The following is a 21,573-nucleotide window of genomic DNA, read 5'->3' as shown; positions in this document are numbered from 1 at the left end:
CACCGGGCTAACCCATCCCCCACCCCCCTCCCCTCTAGAACCCTCAGCTTGTTTCTCAGAGTCCTTGATGAAGTTTTAATAGGAATTATGTTGAATCTGTAAATTAACCTAGAGAGAATATTCATCATAACAATCCATGAACTATTAAAACTTTCAACTTATTTAGGTCTTTTTAAAATTTCTCTCACTTGGGTCTTATAGCATTTTTGTGTAGAGATCTTTTATACGTTATGCCAGATCAGGGTTCTCCACCTTGGCATTATTGACATTTTAGACCAGAGAAATCTTTGTTGTGGGGTGCTGTCCTTGCATTGTAGAACATTTAACAGCTTCCTGGCATCTGTCCACTAGATTCCAGAAGTACCTTCAGTTGTGAAAACCAAAAATGTTTCCAAACATTTGCCAAATGTCCCCAGAGGGACAAGACCACTTCCAGTTGAGAACTATATGCTAGATTTAGTCTTAGGCATTTGTTATTTTCTTGATGCTGTTGTAAATTATATAGATTTTTTAAATTTTCATTTCCAATTATTTATTGTACTATGTTTACCTTGTATTATGTATTGTTATTATATTTACCTTGCTAAATTTACTAACAAGTTCTGATAAGATTTTTTTTTTTTTTTTTTTTTGGTAGGGGTGCCTGGGTGGCTCAGTCGGTTAAGCATCTGCCTTCGGCTCAGTCATAATCTCAGGGTCCTGGGATCAGTTGAGCCCGGATTGGGGCTCCCTGCTCAGCGGAGAGTCTGCTGCTCCCTCTCCCTCGCTCTCTCTCTCAAGTAAATAAAATCTTAAAAAAAGGATTTTTTGGTAGATTCCAAAGGGTCTTCTATGTACACTATCATATTATTTTAGGGCAAATGGAGTTTTCCTTCTTTTTCTAATATTTATGCATTTTATCTGTTTTTCTAATCTGATTGCACAGGCTATGAACTCCAATATAATGTTGAATAAAAGTGATGAGAATGGGCAGCTAAGCCTTTTTTCTGAATTTTACCAGGCAAAGAAAGATTTAATGTTTTACCATTATGTATGATGTTAGCGGCAGGTTTTTTTGTAGATGGCCTTTATCATATTAAAGACATTCTTTTCATATTAACATACTAAGACTTTTTGTTTTGTTTTTTAGTAATCTCTACACCCAATATGGGGCTTAAACTCAGGACCCCAACATCAAGAGTTCCATGCTCTACCATCTGAGCCAGACAGCTGCCCCTAAAGACATTCTTTTCAATTCCCAGTTCAATGAGAGTTTTTATTATGAATGGATGTGTAATTTTATCAAAATTCTTTTCCTGAGTCTATAGAGATTATCATTTTAAAATCTTTTATTGTGTTAATGTGGATAATTATATATACTGATTTCTGAGGCTAAACCAACCTTGTATTTTTGAGATAAACCCAACTTGGTGATGATGTGTTACACTTTTTCCATGTTGCTGGATCCAATTTGAAAATACTTTTAAAGTTTTGCATCTATCTTCATTAGGAATATTACACTTTAATTTTTTAAATGATATATTTGTCAGATTTTCATTATTATGGTTACACTGGTCTTATAAAACAAGTGGGAAAATATTTCCCCAACCACTGTTTACTGAAATGGTTTTATAAGATTGATATTACTTATTCTTTCAATGTCTGACAGTCATCAGTGAGGTTGTCTGGGCTTGAATTTTTTTTTGTTGGAGGTTTTTTTTTTTATTGTTTAAAGATGTTATTTATTTATTTGAGAGACAAAGAGCAGCGAGAGAGGGAACACAAGCAGGGGGAGTGGGAGAGGGAGAAGCAGGCTTCCCGCCGAGCAGGGAGCCTGATGCGGGGCTCGATCCCAGGATCCTGGGATCATGACCTGAGCTGAAGGCAGACGCTTAATGACTGAGCCACCCAGGCGCCCCTTGTTGGAAGGTTTTTAATTATGAATTCAATTTCTTTAACTGGCACAGGACTATTTTCCTATAATTGATATAGGACTATTTTCTAGATTTTCCCCTTTTTCTTGTGTCAATTTTGTTATTTTTTCAAAGGATTTGTCCATTTCATCTGACTTTTCAAATTTATTGACATTAAATTGTTCCCTTTCTATAATATATCCTTATCATCCTTTTAATGACTTTGGGATCCGTAATTAGATCTCCTTTTTCATTTTTTTATATTAGTATGATCTCTTTTTTCTTAATCTTGCTAAAAGTATTATAAATTTTATAATAAAATTTTTATAAAAGTATAAATTTTATTAATATTTTCAAAGAAACAACTTTTAATTTGATTTTCCTATACTTTATATTTTTCATTGCTCTCCTGCTCATATTCTTTATTTTTTCTTATGTTTTATTTTTAACTTGCTCTTACTTTTGTATCTTCTTAAGGTGAAAGCTTAAATCATTGATTTTTTTAGATCACTTGCATTTTAAATTCAAAGTTTTACAATCTTTTTAAAGTAAGTAGACTATATCATACAAATTTTGACAGCTTGTATTTTTAAATTTCCAAATTTTTGATTTTTCAAATATGTCTTCTTATTTATTTTAAACTTTTACATATTAGTAAAAAATACATTTGATTTTAATTCTTTATTTTTATGATATTTATTGAGATATTTTTAATAACCTACCATGTGATCTAACCAGGTGAATGTTGCATGTGCACTTGAGAAGAATGTATATTCTATCATCGTTGGGTGTAGCATTCTATAAATGTTAATTAGTTCAAATCTGTTGATAGTGTTATTCATATCTTCTATATCTTCATTGCCATAGCAGTCCACTTCCAGTTAATGACAGCATGTCATACAAAATCATTTGTAAACCATACTCCAATTATTTGCTCTCCAATAAAAATTTGTTATAGAAACTTCTCTATGAAGGCTTAGATGTAGGTTGAGGGAAGAGCAGGACCAGCAGAAGTGTGAACATCTTGTTTATGTAACTTCCTTGGGCTTTTAGGAGATACTCCAAATAAGTATATTCAAGCTGAACATGGAATGCTACTATGTATAATCTACATTTTGAACTGATCTTATAAAGCTCAGTTCATAATAAGTTTCTCAGTTTCTAATTTCTCCCAGTGTCCAGTGATCAGATGTTCAAACCAAGAATTGTGTCTCAAAAGGAGGATTACTTCCCAAAATATGGCTTGTATTTGCTCCAGAATTCTGAGGCTTTGTTGTGATTTTCCTATCAAAGCAGCCACAGTCTTCAAAGGACATTTAAACATCACTGGGTCTGCTGGATCATGGAGACAAAAATGGAAAAACTACTTAAACTTCAGTCTCTATTTCCTGGAAAGTCTCTTCCCTTCTAGGTTTCACCAAAAGCTGACACATCTTTAGATCATCCAGAAATGTGATAAACATTGCTTCCAAATACTGTGGACTCTCAGTAAAGATTACAAGATGCAGAAACATGTACTTCATCTAAGAAATGAAATCGTGATATGTGGAAGACCATTTTACCACCCTCTGCCCCAGACACTTCAATGAAGTGACAGACCCCTGTATTTTCCAGGGATTTATGTTTCATCCTCTGTATCTCACCAAAGCATCTGGAATATTTACATTTCCTCCTTTTCCAATTCAATTAGCATGATGTCAGCATATAGTAAGATGTCCTGTGGTCTGATGAGATGATCCAAGTTCCTGTTTATTAAATGACAGTGATGAGTCAGAGTTGACAAGGTTCTGATGTAAAATGCTACAAGGTCCTGCTGTTCTTTCCAGCTAAGAGCAAATTGCTTCTAGAGTTCTCTCTTTCTTAGTTAAGAGAAAAAATCATTTGTGAAGTTGTGGTGGCCTCTGATGATATGCCCCAGTAAAGATAGCAGCAGCAGTTGGAGTATGACTTTTTTTTTTAAAGATTTTATTTATTTATTTTAGAGAGAAATAGAGAGCATGAGCAGGGAGAGGAGCGGAGAGAGAGGGAGAGAGAATCCCAAGCGGACTCCATGCTGAGCACCTAGTCTGAGGTGGGGCTAGGTCCCACGACCCTGAAATCATGACCTGAGCCAAAATCAGGAGATGGATACCTAACCAGCTGAGCCCCCCAGGTGCCCTGAAGTGTGACTTTCTGATTGAGCTTATTCTAATCCACTGTCATTCTTCAGTACTCATCACTTTTATATCTTGGCTTAAAAAAACACAATAAAGAAAGATATGATAGAAGTTATTTTTAGTCTCTCCCTTTCTGGGGGTTATAGAGTCTGTGAGGGCTTATAATTTAATTTTATTTATTTACTGCTATTTTCATAATACTTAGAACCCTGCTTGGCACTTATCAGTGCCCATCAGATATTTGTTTAATTAATGAATATTTTTATATAAATAACTTGAAAGATGTCTGAGAGAATTATAAGACATTCAGTTAAGGATATAAATAGGGGATCATACCTTGAAGGCATTTTTATGCAGAGGATTTTGGAGTTTATTGTGTAAGTAATGGGGAGTTACTGAATAAGCTTTGAAATAATGTGATGACTTATATTTTAGAAATATGATAAAAATGTCAAAGTGGAGGATACTTTAGAGGGAAAAGAGCCCAAAGATAAGGGGGCCTGGGAAATAGAACAAATTAGAAATAGTCACCTAGGCCTTCACACTAGTCTTGTGTCTCTATTCATCATTCAATCATTGTTCCATAATGGAAGCTTAATATCCTTTTGTGAAAAAATTCTTAGTAAGAATAGCAATCAATTTTCTTAACTTTGTTAAAAGCATCTATGAAAAATTAGAGCAAACATAATACTTAGTGATAAAGCATTAAAGTATTCCCATTAAGGGAGAAAAAAAATTAATGAAGATGCCTACTGAGAAAGCGAAGAGGCAGTCCTGAGAGCTCCCAGCTGGTTGCTGACCTGGCACTCACGGCAGGGCTATGCTGTTACTTCCTTACTATCAGTAATTTCACAGAACATCCACAACAGCCAAAGTCACTGTGAATGACTGTGATGGAGTGAGCAAAACCGAGACTATCCCCTAATCATTTCTGAGCACAGAAAAAATAGAAGAACACTGCGCAAATCACAAAAATACCCAAGCATCTATCTCTGCATGCTCCATGAGCAAGTGCTATTTTTTTTAATTGCGGCTTTGGTCCCACTTCATTCCACCTACCTCCTGGATAAAAATTGAGATAATCATAGAATTGTTCTCACTTTCTGACAACACTCAATCCAGAGCAAAATACACTTCCTTGGTTCCTCTCCAAAATCACCTACCACAAGCCCAAATCCTACAACAATCCCCTCACAATATCCAGACTTCAAGGGCGATGCAGTCTTCTCTAGAATACCTGTATCTGTGGCTCTTCCTCCTAATTCCAGAGCACCCAATTAATTCCTGCCAATTGAGTCACAGAGGTCAGGGGAAGGGAACTCCTACTTGGTGTACAAGAAGTTCCTGGTTTCCCTCTGTAATTTCTACTTTTGGAAGTGTGGTGGCCAGGGAAGTTCACAGAAAAGGATGTGCTCTTTCTTGCTTTTACCCATGTTCTTTCTCTTTTTCTCTGATAGGAATACTCTCCCATTTGGTTTGACAAACAACTGACCTCCCCTCAAACTCAGTTCAGGTATTAACTCTTCAGTAAGGCCTTCACTGATTCCTACATTGACCTTACTTTTTCCCTCTTAGAACCCCCACTGTTTTTATTAAGGCACCCATCGATCTCAGATTAATACATCTATTTATTCACATATTTCTTCCTCTATAAGAGTACATGGTATCTTTTATTCTTTTGTCTCCATCACTCAGCATAATGCCTGACACAAAATACTGTTTGATTATACCGAGTCAAATACATTGGACTGAATTGATTTGAAGATAAACTGAGTGATCTAATGGAACGGACATGGGATCAGAAGGCAGAAAACCCAGCTTTCTAGTTTCACCTATGCTAACTACATTCATTTGTACGGTCTCTTAATCTTTGTGCATTTTTGTTTCTGAATGTGTAAAAATGAAGGTGTTGGTTTATTTCTAACATCACTTTCAGCATCAATACTCAATGATTCAGACTGATGTGTTTCATGCCCAACCTTTGTAGCCAAGTTTTTGTACTTTGTATCAAAGGCAGTAATGCATTCCTAGAGACAGAAGATCAAAGGGATAATTGATAATAAGACTTTTACTCAAGCACTAAGGGCTAACTAGGAAATGTGGCTATGCACACTCAAACATTTCCCAAGGCTATCAGATCTCTTACACTGACTTAAAAACAAACAGAAGTATAATTTATCAAGCTTTTATCTGAGTAGAATTCATACAATGAACTTGGGATTTATTAAATTACCTTGAAAACAAAAAGGTTTACATTGATAGGCCAATTTGAAACCTATGATTTATTGAAATGATTTCGAAGCCTATGCAGGATACAATTAACCTCTGTCATCAAAGGATAATTCTCCTTCCATATTTTGTATTGAAAAAAAATCTTTACTTGTAAGGAACCAGTTATCATAACGGTGTGATTTCAAATGAATTAAATAGAAACAATAGCTTTAACATTATGAAGATGATGTTTATAAATGATTGAATTGCCTTTGAATGGTTTCCACAATGAGCTATGCTAACTCATAAAACAGGACCTTCTCATTATCTAAATTATGCTATTTTCTCAAGCTACTTTTATAAGACAAGTGATTTTTTTTAATACTGGCAGATGGGTAGAACACTATACTTTATGCAAAATAATCTAAAAATACAAATAATATGCAATTTTATCAGCCAATATGGATTTATAATGTGTATATCGTGGTGATGAGGGCAAGGAATATGTCATTCCGAGGTGACATCTATAGGCTTATATTAATTATATAACCTTATATATATTGGTCAATGTACTCTGAAGAGTGACCAGGGCAGTTCAGGTCATGGACTTTACCTTTAATAAGTTATTATTGAAATTCTGTGTGAACACAAATAAAGCATCAAAACATTGTGGAATTTTCCAGCTGAAAAAATTGCTATAATTATGTTCAAATGACTATCAAGGCCTTTAAAATTACTTACCGTAAAAAAAAATAAATTGCCTTTGAGTAAAGAATGTTATTTGTGTAAATACAAGGTCTTAGATATATTCAGATTGAGATTTGAAAACCGATTATTATTCCCCAAATAACAGAAAATATGTCTACTCTTTTATTTTTTGGTGTGAGGCCATTATAAATGTGTTGAAACCTTAAAAATGTAGTACCAAAATATCTCCAGGAAAACAAAGCTCTTATTCTTAGTAATAGTCTTTTTAACCAAGAACATGTTCCTATATGAAAGCACTGAAATCACTTCTAAGTCATAGGAAAATTGGAATTACTAGTGGAACAAGCGATGGACACCACCTTCAGGTGTTCGAGACTTTTTGATTCCATGGGGTATTAGTTTCCTACTGCTACTGTAACAAATTCCCACAGATGTAGTGACTTAAAACAACATATTTATTATCTTACAGTTATGGCCAGAAGTCCACAGTAAGGGGCCCCTGGGTGGCTCAGTCAGTTAAGTATCTGCCTTCGGCTCAGGTCATGATCCCAGGGTCCTGGAATCGAGTCCTGGGTCAGGCTCCTTGCTCAGTGGGGAATCTGCTTGAGGAGTCTCTCTACTTCTCCCTTTGCCCCTCCCTCCCCCAGCTCATGTGCACGCACTCTCTCTATCTCTCTCAAATAAATAATCTTAAAAAAAAAAAGAAAGTCCACAATGAGTCTCACTGAGCCAAAATCAAGGTGTCATGAGGCTACATTCCTTCTGAAGCTCCAGAGGAGAATTGGCTTCTCTTGCCTGAAAGGCCTCCTAGAGGCTGCCTGGATTCCTGGGTTCCTGGTCCCTTCTCCCATCTTCACAGTGTAGTACTCCAACCTCGGCTGCCATAATCACTTCTCCTTTTCCTGACTTCCATGCTCTTTTGTCACCTTTATAAGGACCCAGTGATTACGTGGGGCTCATTTAGATAATTAATCCAGGACAATCTCCCCATCTCAATATCCTTATTTTTTTTTTTTAAGATTTTATTTATTTATTTGACAGAGAGAGACAGCGAGAGAGGGAATACAAGCGGGGGGGGGGGTTGGGAGAGGGAGACGCAGGCCTCCCACTGAGCAGGGAGCCCCATGCAGGGCTCGATCCCAGGACCCTGGGATCATGACCTGAGCCGAAGGCAGATGCCTAACGACTGAGCCACCCAGGTGCCCCCTCAGTATCCTTAATTTAATCATATCTGCAAAGGCCATTTTGCCACGTGAGGTAACATATTCATAGGTTCTGAGGATTAGGACGTGGACATCTTTTAAGGGCTGCATTTTCTATCTTCTATGCATAGACCCTTTTGCAGTCTGGTGAAGTCTGTGGTTTCCTTCTTAGAATAATGTTTTTATAATTTTTATTTTTTTTAAAGATTTATTTATTTATTTGTTGGAGAGAGAGAAAGAGAGAGAGCACAAGCAAAGGGAGCTGCAGGCAAAGGGAGAAGCAGGCTCCCCGCTGAGCAGGGAGCCCAATGTGGGACTTGATCCCAGGACCCTGGGATCATGACCTGAGCTGAAGGCAGATGCTTAGCCAACTGAGCCACCCAGGCGTCCCAAGAATAATGTTTTTAAATGCATAGAATAAAATACATAAGATTACAATGGAAAAAATATTAAAATACAATAATCAAAATATTTAAAAATAAATGTGTGCTATAATAATATGTGCACTTTTAAAATTATGACATTAAATCCTAATTGCAATGGCTAATAATAACCATAATAATTTCAAAGTAGTGAACAATTGTTCAGTGCAACAACTGTTATGTGATATAAAAATATCTATGATTTCTGCTCTACTGCTAATAGTGTGCTGGTTTTTTTTATTTTGTTTTGTTTTCCTATAATTAATAATGGAAGCAAATGCTAAACTTCAATTATAAGTTGAGGCAAAAAATGTAATTTTTATTTCCACCTACTATCTTGGACCACAGGTTAAGAACACTTGCTGTACACGCATAGTGAAAAAGATTTATGACTTGTCTGTGTGTGTGTGTGTGTGTGTGTGTGTGAGAGAGAGAGAGAGAGACAGAGAGAGACAGAGAGAGAGAGAGACAGAGATTTCCACTGGCCAGTGTGAGCCAAAAAACTTGCTGTTATTCTATAACTCTTCAACTGTATTTGTTTTTTTCTATTATTTGATTACTAACTGAAAAGTAAATTAAACTAGATTATAGACATTCTTTAGCAGAAATCTATGAGACTCATTCCACTCAACATTTGACACTAAGATATTTATAGACACAAAACAAATTCTTCTGTGTATTCAATTTTGACATATCATCCTGATTACTTTTAATATTTATTAAGCAATAGGCTTTCTATAGCCCATTAACTTGTACAGGAGCTCGTGCTCAATTTAGCATAATAAGATGTGCATATCCTAAAACATGAAAACAAAACGCAGTTTGAGCGGCACCTGGGTGGCTCAGTCGTTAAGCGTCTGCCTTCGGCTCAGGTCATGATCCCAGGGTCCTGGGATCGAGACCCACGTCGGGCTCCCTGCTCAGCAGGGAGTCTGCTTCTCCCTCTCCCACTCCCCCTGCTTGTGCTCTTTCTCGCTATCTCTGTCTCTCTCTCAAATGAATAAATAAAATCTTTAAAAATAATAAATTAAAAAAACAGAAAACAAAATGCAGTTTGAATATGTTGTGGTTCCATCGTTTGTGGGTTTTTAAGTTAAATTTAGTTAAATTTTTCTTTACATGCTCACATAATAAGTAAGCTTATGTTTTTGCAGTCCAAAAAAGAGTATTATGCTATAAAGACTTATGGAAGGCTAAAAGTTTACCTTCCAAAACATATGTTTTATCCCCAAAGGACTGACCCAATAAAGTAGAAGTCTTTCATTTTTTTGTTGACTTTATTATTCCTCAATAGTCGATCTTCAATAAGCCCTAATAAGCAGGCGTAATGTAATTAATTATACAGTTACATACATACACTATGCATATACATCTAACAAATGAAAAATTGAAATAAGTCTTAATACTTCCAGTTCCTAAAAACTCAGATATTTAAGCTAAAATATTCTACTTTGATGCTCAAGTTAGGGCTTAATATAGGGATACTGGAGGATTGGATTTGTAGAACTTTTAAAAACTTTTCATAGCCACACTACAAAAATAATCTGTGTGTTAATCTGTGTTCCACTTAGTCATGGAGCCTGCTTATATTTTGCTTATATTTATACTTTTTTATATTTACTTGCTTATATATATACTTTCTAATCATGGATTCTGCTTATATTTTGATTATTTTTCTGGTTAATGGGATATTGGAGGCTAAGTGCAACTGTCCAACCAAGGAAGTAGATTCACAGACATAAGGGTCACATGGAAATGGATTTGTATGTCAAAGCCCTTGAACACTAATAAGCTCTAATAAGAGCTTTACTGCATTTGTGGACATGGTGAGGGACTTGCAAAAAAGAAATGTTCTGCAATAGTGATAGGAATACTGAGATCCAGCCCAGAAACGGTCATATTAACTTGTCCGCCTGGGTGACTCAGTTGGTTACACGTCTGCCTTCCGCTTAGGTCATGATCTCAGGGTCCTGGGATGGAGCTCCAGGTAGGGCTCCCTGCTCAGCAGGGAGTCTGCTTGTCCCTCTCCCTCTGCCCCGCCCCCGGCCCATGTGCTCTCTCTCGTGCTCTCTCTCTCTCTCAAATAAATAAATAAATCTTAAAATACATAAATAATTTGTCCTTATTGACGTTGTCATCACCTCACTTCCCCCCTTTCTGGTATTAATCAAGGAGTCTGCGCCCTCCCACTGTTAGTCATTTCAAATTCCATAATCTGGGGGGTATCTGTGTTTGTGTGTGTGTGTGTGTGCCCATACAATTGACATAAAAAAGAAAGCTGTCATAGGAACAAGTTTGAGAATATTTGAAAAATGCTAATAAGACCTGCTGCATGAGTGCTCTATTTTTACTTAACTGAAGACATTTCCTATAAAGAAAGGAATCTACGTGTTTATTTTTATCTATTTTTGTGGAAACTCACAGCCTTCGTTAAATTATTTTAACATAGATGAGGAATTCAAGATCTCAACAGTTGGGAAGAGATGCTAATTGGACACTAGTTAATATGTTCCTTTGATCCAGTAATGAGTTAAAACTGAGTTACTCTGGGAGTTAAGTGACATTTGCTAAGTGGAATGTTATGGTTAGATTAGAGGAAGTAAGTACAACTTGAGAACTGTCTTTTTTAATTTGCCACTAAATATTAAAAATTTTGGCAATGATATGCTCAAATGTAACTGTATTATAAAATACAAAAATTGAGTAATATGATAAAGAGTTAGAAAATTACAAATCTGATAGTATATTTATTATTATTTGCTGCATTTAGTGTTCATTTATCAAATATCTATTAAAAAAACCACTGCTGAACAGTCACTGCTCCAGGCATGGGTAAGACAAAGACAAATGCTCCACACTTCTGCTCTGAAATCATAGATTGCTCAGAAGTCCGCAAAAGAACCAAACAAAATCACAGTACTCTCTGTAAAGTGGCATAATGGATATGTGTATAAAGTGCTCTGGGATCAGAAAGTGAAGCAGAGTTTTAATTTTAAAATATTCACAAAACTTTTCAAGACAGAATTGTAGTTTCTTTAAGCGTTTTGTTTTTGGAAAAGGAAGATTGGAATTCTCTTTCACTGACTGAGCTTGTGCAAGATTTTTGTCTTTTTGAACCTCACTTGTAACACCGAGTATAGTAATACCTAATATCTATGAAGCACTTATTTTGTATTACTTATTTCTTGTATGTTAATATCATAATAATAATGTAATATATATTATGATACTAATCACATATTACTTACATATTATCTTATTTAATCCTTACAACAATGCTATGAACTAAGTACTATTAATATTGTTCCCATTTTACACATGAGAAAAACGAGAGAGAAGTTCAGTAGCCTGGCCGAGTTCACAGCCAATATGTAGCAGATCTAGTCCATCTAAGGCTAAGCTCATAGCTCTATCCTCTATAGTCTCTAGTGACTACGATAATAAGATATCTATCTTAATTCAATGTTTGGACTTGACGAGCCAAGCACAAATAATTATTATTCTAGGTGCCTATTTATATAGTTACTTTCAATCTTTTCTCACCTCCTTCTCCTGCCTTTTTCTCTCTCACAAACAACTAGAGGAGCACCAATTGAAGATCATCTATCTCACAAAATTTCTATGTGCAAATCATCATAAAAGAGCTGTTTAGGAATTAGTAAGTTTCTCCTGAGAGACTCTGAAGCAAGAAGGGGCTTGCATGAAGACAGCCTTAAGTCAATAAAGGGTGAGCTCTGGAACACTGAGTTGACTTCCTATGTGTTTGCTTTCTGCATCAGACACATACTGTCTGACTCCTAACAATATATGAGCTTTCAGAGTAAGCTATTGGGGGGTTTACAACACACAGCACATTTTTATATTCTAGTTTATGTGACATTTTCCACAGAGACATGCCTATAATACCCTAGATTTAGGGTTTATTTACTGCACATTGTACTTAACCAGGCACATCCTGTTAAAAACATTCTATAGATAAATATCTCCCTCCTGGCAAATATTATTAGTCTGTTTACTCAGAGGTTCAGCTACCACGTTGACAAGGAGATTTCACTAGGTCATTCACCTTTTTACATTTCCCTAGAAGTGTTCCCAGTTAATTAGGGGAGAAATAGAAAGGATCACAGACTAAGGCTCTAATTTCTTGCACCTCGTAACACATAGAAATCTTCCAGTAGTTACTGGCAGGACTGAATGACATAATGCATATAATGCGCTGACACATAATAACACACTGTATTAGTCAGGATTTTCCAGAGAGAGAGGCAGAGAGAGGGAGATTATGAAGAATTAGCTACACAGTTATGAAAATGAGACATCCCACAATATGCTGTCTGCAAGCTGGAGACCCAGGGAAGATGGTAGTGTAATTCAGTCCAAGTCCAAAGGCCTGAGGACCAGGGAAACCAGTGGTGTAAGAATTCAGTCCAAGAGCAGGAGAAAGCCAATGTCCCAGCTTGGGAGCCAGACAGAAGAGGTGAATTCTCCTTTCCTCCATCTTTTGTTCTGTTCTGTTCCTCAGTGGGTTGGCTGATGCTCACCCACACTGGAGAGGACAGTCTGCTTTACTGAGTCCACTGATTCAAGCCCTGATGTCATCAGGAAACACCCTCACAGACACACTCAGAAATAATGTTTAATCAAATATTTGGGCACTCTTAGTCCAGTGAGGTTGACACATAAAATTAAGCATTACAGGGGCGCCTGGGTGGCTCAGGCAATTGAGTGTCGACTCTTGGTCTCAACTCAGGTCTTGATCTCACAGTGGTGAATTTAAGCCCTGTGTTGGGCTCTGTGCTGGGCATGAAGCTTACTTTAAAAAAAAATATTACAAGTCCACCTCTTGTCAACTTGACACCTATATGCATCTTCTTAGTTCATGTACACACATTTTCTTTCTCTATCCATTTTAATGTGTCTATCTTAGTGAAAAACTACTTAAGAAAAAAAATTGCTCCCATACTACAAAATTTAAAAGACAGAAAATGAGTATATAGCTAACATAAATTTCTCTTTTACCCCTTCCTACTCCAGCCAATTAATTCCCTTCTCTAGAGGCAACCGCTGTTACCAGTTTCATGTTGTTTACATGGTTTTAGGGGCTACTTCAAACTTTTAAAAATATTTGGCTTTAAAAAAATGGCATTTAGTTTTTTTTGGGGGGGTGGGTGGAATTTACCAGAGAAGAGGAGGTTCAAATAGAGGGTGTATTCCTTTCCTCTCAGGAGTTGTGAATAGTGAAGGAAAAATGAGCACAGTCAGGAAGCCTGAGTTCTAGTCTTGTCTCTTTAATTTAGCTCTGGTCGGCTTTGGCCAGGTTATTTAAGTTCTCTGATGTAAAGTATACAAAAATTTTAACTAGGTGATTATCTATACGGTGCCTCTTAACTGTACCATTTTATGATTCCTCATGTAACTCAACACATTTTAGTAATAGTGCCTGGGTCTGCTCCAACAAGAAATTTACTTTAAGCAATTCAGATCAGTCATCGTATTTTCTCTTTACCCAGTTGCTGAGGTTACATCCAAGAGGTTTTCACCCTGGGAAAATCATGAGAACCTTGGAAAATGTGACCAGGTCTGATGAAATAGCACTTCTTTTACTTTAGAGGGGAGTGCTACCCTAAAGTGAGATGTTCTGCTAAGACCTATACTTTTGATGGAAATTAGGGTATTCTCCATTGCGATATGTGTAAGAACTGGATGACTTAAGGCTATTGGGCTGATCTGGGTAACCTTTGGAATAATTCCTCCCTGGACTAATTAGGCAATCTATTAAAAATCCTTAACCTGATGTGGAGGGAGAAAGGAAAGTTTGATTTAATTTAATTTGGAAGTGTTGGCAATGCTTCATTCCATACTCAGTAATACACTGAGAGGGAAATACTCTTTTACGGTCTGGAGCTGATAAAATTAAATTTTAGCCACAGGCTTACCAAGAATGTTTCTCAGCTTCCCGTGGAGTTTAATCAAAGAGGAAGATATGTGACTTCCAGGTAGGATGGCAGTGTAATATATGTTTGTTTACCTCCCTTACCTGAACTTTAAGTAGAAGAAAAAAAGAACAAACCAAAACTACTAGAGAAGAAACCTTTTCTATTCTGAAATTAGGGAACAAACACAGTTTCATAAAAACATCTTAAATAATGTCTGCCTTCTACAAAACAATTAGGACCAAATTGACAAACAACTCTGAGATATACAAATCCCTAATTCCGAGTCCAGAGCCAAGTGCCAGGAGTGAGGAAGGTCAGAAAGACAGGACTGGTAAGCCAGCTTTGAAGGCAGGAGGGTTGTGGGTGTGACTTGGCCACGAGCAAGACAGAGAACCTCTGCTTGGAATCTATTTCTTCACTGCAGAACAGGTGCCATTCAGCACGGATGGAAGGAGGGCACTTACCACCACACCATGGAGATGTTTGCCCATCCTGCTGGAGTAGGTGCTGACCGTGTTTGGGAAATGCTCCTCTCCTCTCTCAGCCTACTAGCCATGCTTGCCACAATCCAGTCTAACTCCCCTTTCCAGCCTAGTCTCCATGACGCTCGTGGCTCTCTTCCATCCCCAGTCAGCCTGGATCATTCATCATCAGTGTAAACAATGCATAATCTGTGTAGCTTCATCTTTCTCATGCTGACCCCGCTGTTAGTATGAATTTCTTCCAGTAATATGTACCCATTGCAGTCCTACCCAAACTTCACAGTCTACTTATAAGCAACTTCCCTTATAACCCTTTCTTGATCCACTGACATTTTTTTGGACCCCAAAATACTTTTCCTCCTAAGTGCTTCATGCTTCGTTCTTTTATGGTATCTCGTGTTCTTCCTCAAAACACAGTTACGTCTGCTCATGATATAAATTTCTTAAGGTGAAAATCATGCTGTTTTTGTATTGGTTTATTCTTCATCTCTCCTAGCACAGTTTTTTGCATAAAATAATCATTCTGTAATCACTGGTGAATCTATATTTTCATTTTTAAAATTTGAGAATCTCATGAACAATAAAAGCCTTTAACTCCTGAAGGACATTTTTCTCTGGGCAGTGCAAGTCTCAACATAGGAGAGCATACCTTTCAAGGTCTTGGAATTCATCATTGTGAAGCAAATGAGTTCCTCAGTTCCCTTAGACTGCCTGACCTCTAGTATGGTAAATACAATCCTTCACCTTGAAAGTCTCATTACAGCTCAAATAGCTTGAAAATTCTCTCTCAAATATTCAATTATCTTACATAAATTGCTTCACCTTTTCTAAGTCAATTGCTTATATGTTATTGTACCATTTGGACAAAATTGTAGGCACAATGATTTCTTATTCAAATTTGTTTTTACAGTGTTATTTTTTCCTTTATTATCTTCTTTAATATATTCTTTTACACATACTAGAATATCTATAACGTATATGTAGTTTGAAAGCATAGTAATTAGAGGACATGACCTGAATCTGTCACCGAGAACATTAATGCCTCATTCTTCCTCTATCTGATTCCTTTGTCTCACATGAGCTGGATCTTGTCTTTATCATTTCCCTACTTTTTTCTCTTAAACATTTTATTTGGAAATAATTTCAAATTACAGAAAAGCTGTAAGGATAGTACAAAGAATACCCATATACTTATATGGGCTTTCACTTACGTGTGTACTCACACACAAACATACCTGGACAGCGGTCCCACTCATTCACTGCATTGGTTTTTGAAGTTTCAGTTACCTTGGCTCAATAGTGGTCCTGAAGCAGATGACCCTCCTTTGAATGTATAGTCAGAAGAGCAGTAATAGTCCCCCGCTATGTCACAGTGCCTGTGTCATTCCCCCCCCTTGTCTCATCACACAGACATTTTATCATTGCACATCATCACAAGAAGAAGGGTGAGTGCAGTACAATACGATCTTTTGAGAAAGAGACCACATTCACATAACTTTTATTACAATAGATTGTTATACTTGTTCTATTTTATTATTAGTTATTATTGTTAATCTCTTACTGTGCCTAATTTATAAATTAAACTTTATTATCATTATGTATTATTGGAAAAAAACATAGTATATATGGCGTTCGGTACTATCCACGGTTTCAGGCATCCACTGGGGGTCTTGGAATGTATCCCCATGGATAAGAGGGAACTATATACATATACATGTATTTTGTATATATCTATATCTCCCATGGGTAAGAGGGGACCATATATATGAGGGCGAGGGGAAGGAGAGGGAGAGAGAGAATTAATACATATCTATTCTTTTCTCAGAATCTTTTGAGAGTAAGTTGTACATATCATTGCTCTCCTTTACCTTTAAATATTTTAGTGTGGTTTCTTTTTTCTTTTCTTTAAAGATTTTATTTATTTATTTGAGAGAGGGAGTGAGAGAGAGAGAGCACTAGCAGGGGGAGGGGCAGAGAGAGAGAGAGAAGCAGACTCCCCACTGAGCAGGAAGCCAGATGGCAGGGCTCCATCCCAGGACCCCCCCAGGACCCCAGGATCATGACCTGAGCTGAAGGCAGACTCTTAACCCATTGAGCCACCCAGGTGCCCCTTCAATATCATTTCTTAAGAGTAAGGATTTTTTTTCTTACATCACTGAGGGACATTTTCAGATTTCAGTAGTTTAACATTGACATAATACTGTTATCTAACTTACCATCTATATGCTCAAATCATTATTTTGATTTGTGATTCTTTATCTATGTTATTAATAATATATAATATAATGATAGTACATAAAATAATATCTAATACAAATGTTTATTTTTTACATAATTTCCTACTAGTTCAGTGATTTCCATGTGTATTTACAATTTTGCACAATTAGCAAAATAAATGTGATTTAATGGAAGGAACACAGGGCTGAGAGTAAAGAGAGCTACTGGTAATCACTCAGCTTTAAGAATTTCATTAAGGTGATTTGCTTTCTTGATTTTCAAGTTTGCTTTGTGACATGAGGTATACCATTTAAACTTTTTGTTCCTTGGCTTCCTTTTTTTCTTTTTCTTTTTAAGATGGGGTGGGAGGTAGCAGGGGAGGGGGAGAGAGAAAGAGAGAGAAAGAGAGAGAGAGAGAGTGAATCTTAAGCAGGCTCCTCACCCAGCACGGAGCCAGACACAGGGCTTGATCTCACAACCCTGAGATCATGACCTGAGCGGAAATCAAGAGTCAGTCGCTTAACCTACTGAGTCACCCAGTTGCCACCCTCCCCTTGGCTTCCCTTTAAGAACTTTTTTTGCAAACCATAATCTTCTGGGAACTATAGTGGCACTGTATGTACAACAATGCTCTGACTTAAGAATTCTTTCCCACAGATGACAGAATGAAGAAACAAGATCAGAGAGGTCTGTCTGCATTCCAAAAGTCATAATCCAAGAGATGTCAGAGCAGCATCTGAACTCAAATCTGATTGCAAAAAAATGTTTCGAACTGCTTATCAGATCTGAACCAGACATGTCATTTTAGTGCTGAAGCACTCCACCATCTTGTCCCATCACAACTGTTAATTCTGGCCCTGATTGTCTCCACTCACCCTCTCTCTCCTATCTTCAGTCTTCTCACCTTCCCTACACCTACAGTGCTCCTTCCTGCCACATGATTTCCTCATGGCTTTCCTTTCCTCACCCTCTTTATCCATGTCCACATCGCCACATCTCACCTACATTCATGGCTCATGTCTTCCCACCTCTTCCTCTGGTTGTTCAGTGGTCTTTAGTTTTCCCGAATTCCTTGCACATCTACTACCTTTATCATCATTTTGGCTCTTTATTATATTTTCCCTTTAGAGTTTAAAAGGTCTCCATTTTTTAAAAAATGTTTCCATTGCGGCACCTGGGTGGCTCAGTCGGTTAAGCAGATGACTCTTGATTTTGGCTCAGGTCATGACCTCAGGTGGTGAGATGATGCCCGAGTCTGGCTCTGTGCTCAGTGGGGAGTCTGCTGGAGATTTTCTCTCTCTCTCCCTTTGCTCCTCCCTCCTCCCCCCGCTCGCTCTAAAATAAATAAATAGATCTTAAATAAATAAAAAATAAATAAATACATAAGTCTCCATTATTTCCTAGTATATCTGTGACTAACTTAATGGCACAAATTATACCATGTATGTCTTTTTATCATTGTTTTTAGGCTGGGCATAAAATAAAAGCTTAATTCCTACTGACTAAATTCCTTTTCAAAATTGATCTGCAAATTATTGGAAAAGTTAGAAACATGATACAAGCCTATGTTAATATTATTTCCAAATTTTGGTCTTCATTTCTTTTTATCCAATAAGATTTTATGCAATGATTTGTCAGCTCTCAGTTATCTTTCCGAGAGCATGGTCTTCATTGTTGACTGTAGACCAACAGTAAGAGTCTACCTGTCTATAACCATTCAGAGTAAGCTCTTCAGTAATAATGACCAATACTGCCCATTAGGTACCCAAAATGTGCTAAACATTATAAATGATGTAATCCCATCAAACCCCAAAGAAATGGAAATTACTTCAACATGTTATACACATCATCTACAATCCCCAAACAATTTATCAAGATAGCCACTACCTATAGTTACAGAAGCCAAATACCAAGGATATCAAGGATTTGTCCAAGTCTACTTCAATAAAGGCAGAAGTTATTATTGCAGGCCATTACCAGTCTGATTTCAAAATCTCTGATGCCATACTTCCTTTATCTTGTTACCATGCAATTTTAAAACTATATTAGACAAGAAAGCACAGTCAATAAGTAGTTTTTTTCTTATATAGTATACAGGAAGTCAGTAGTTGAATTTAAATAATTTGCTTCTTTTGCTTACTTTCTGTAGTGTTCCTCTTAAAGTTTTTGATGATGTTTTAAATTAGGGGAAGTGACCTAGGAAGGAAAGACATTTTAAAAAAAAAAAGTGTTCATTCTTTTTTTTCCCCATGTTCATCTTTCATTCAAATAATACTGGCATGCCAAAATTATTTTATCCCTAAGTATAATTATTTCATCTAACACAATAGAAAAATCTTGGCCTTTTTCTTATATTAGATCCTAATGCCAAATTCCTAAAATATGGATCACAGAATGGTTATTCCAAACTACACATACATATTTGTGAATGTAGCCTATTTTGTAAGGTCCAAAGTATTGGTTAAACACACAAACGGAGGCTGAAGTAAATGGATAAAAGTTGAGAAAATACGTTTTAATCTCAGTAAAAGGAACCTGAGCCAACAAAGTACAGATAGATTTAATTATTTTTAGAGAACTTTCCAGAAATAACTCATCCTGAACAATGCTTGTGAGATAGATCACTGATGAAATTAACAAGCCAGGAAGCCACAGATCCTGGAAACTAATGACGATAAAATATAATCTTGGAAACTCTAACCTGTTCGCTAGATAGTGTTGTAGTGACAGAAATGTTAATAACTGATAAAGAATATTAAAAAGGCAGTGTGGGAGTGGAAATTCATGTGTGACGAAGGAGAGGTGCTGTGATTCTAGACAGCTGGTCCAAGTTGTTCAGATATAACTATCTCTAAAATACAGAAAATCAATTTATGAGAGTACTAAGCTTGGCAGATGGGCCTTAGGAATATTTCACCTTGCAGGGTATAATAATAAGCTCAATAAGCAACATTTATCTATAAAATTTACCTCACAGAATCATCAGGAAGGATTAGTCTGTTAAGATAATTGTCTTCAATTATTAGACCAGAATAATATTAGCATCTCCTCCATTCACAATAAATAAATTGAAGTTCAGTTTAAAAATCACAATAATGTGATTCAGAATCTTGGAGTAAGCAGTTAAAACTGAGTTCTGGAAAATGAAAGCATAGAGACTAGAGCCTGATCCATGGTGGTCTTACCTGAAGCAGTCCCTACTGTCATCCTCACACCAGAGCTTAGGCCCTAGTTAAAGAACTGAGTAGCAAAGAGTGTGTTTTGATTATGTTTATCATGTCTGAGATCTGGAAGATGGTCTATTTCTAAAGGAAAAAAATCATAGGTATTGTTGTATCTCTTCCCTTTATGAGGAGAATGGAAAACAGAGTCCCAAATTGTGTAATTTTATGGCTGAAGGAAGAGAAGCAATGATTTTATGTTGATTTTGATTAAATATTGTCTAACAGAATTTGCTATAATTGGTTTAAATCAGATTTTACAGGGTGAATATATATATATTTATAAAATATTATTTTAATTTTGATTAATGGTTATTAAAGCATAGACCCTTTTTGTTTTGTCTTTTTTTTTATTATCTTATGTTAATCACCATACATTACATCATTAGTTTTTGATGTAGTGTTCCATGATTCATTGTTTGCGTATAACAACGTGTTCCATTCAGTACGTGCCCTCTTTAATACCCATCACCAGGCTAACCCATCCCCCCTACCCCCCTCCCCTCTAGAACCCTCAGTTTGTTTCTCAGAGTCCATAGTCTCTCATGGTTCGTCTCCCCCTCCGATTTCCCCCCTTCATTTTTCCCTTCCTGCTATATTCTTTTTTTTTTTTTAACATATAATGTATTATTTGTTTCAGAGGTACAGGTCTGTGATTCAGCAGTCTTACACAATTCACAGAACTCACCATAGCACATACCCTCCCCGATGTCTATCACCCAGCCACCCCATCACTCCCACCCCCCCACCACTCCAGCAACCCTATTTGTTTCCTGAGATTAAGACTTTTGAGTTTCAATTGTTTTGAGGTATACTTGACTTATAATATTGGGGCTAAGGCCTGCTGGTTTCGTAATGACGATGTTATTATATTTGGGGGTAAACTAGCATCAAAGATAATGTTGACCTCAGCCAAAAATAGATGAAAGTGCAGGAAAATTTGCTTGCTAGTTGTAATAGTTATGAATATAGCCAAATTGCTTTGCCCAACAAAAACAAAGCAAAGCAAAACAAAACATTTGATTAGGGAGTCTCCTCTTTAAGGGACTTTTTGGAAAACTGTAAATGCCTTGGGCTTCCCTTTATTCATATTTAAGCTTGTTGCCTCTCTTTGTTCCTTATTTTA

This window comes from Phoca vitulina, unplaced genomic scaffold, assembly GCF_004348235.1.
Source record: "Phoca vitulina isolate PV1807 unplaced genomic scaffold, GSC_HSeal_1.0 scaffold14, whole genome shotgun sequence".
Lineage (NCBI taxonomy): Eukaryota > Metazoa > Chordata > Mammalia > Carnivora > Phocidae > Phoca > Phoca vitulina.
This window is presented reverse-complemented; position numbering follows the sequence as displayed.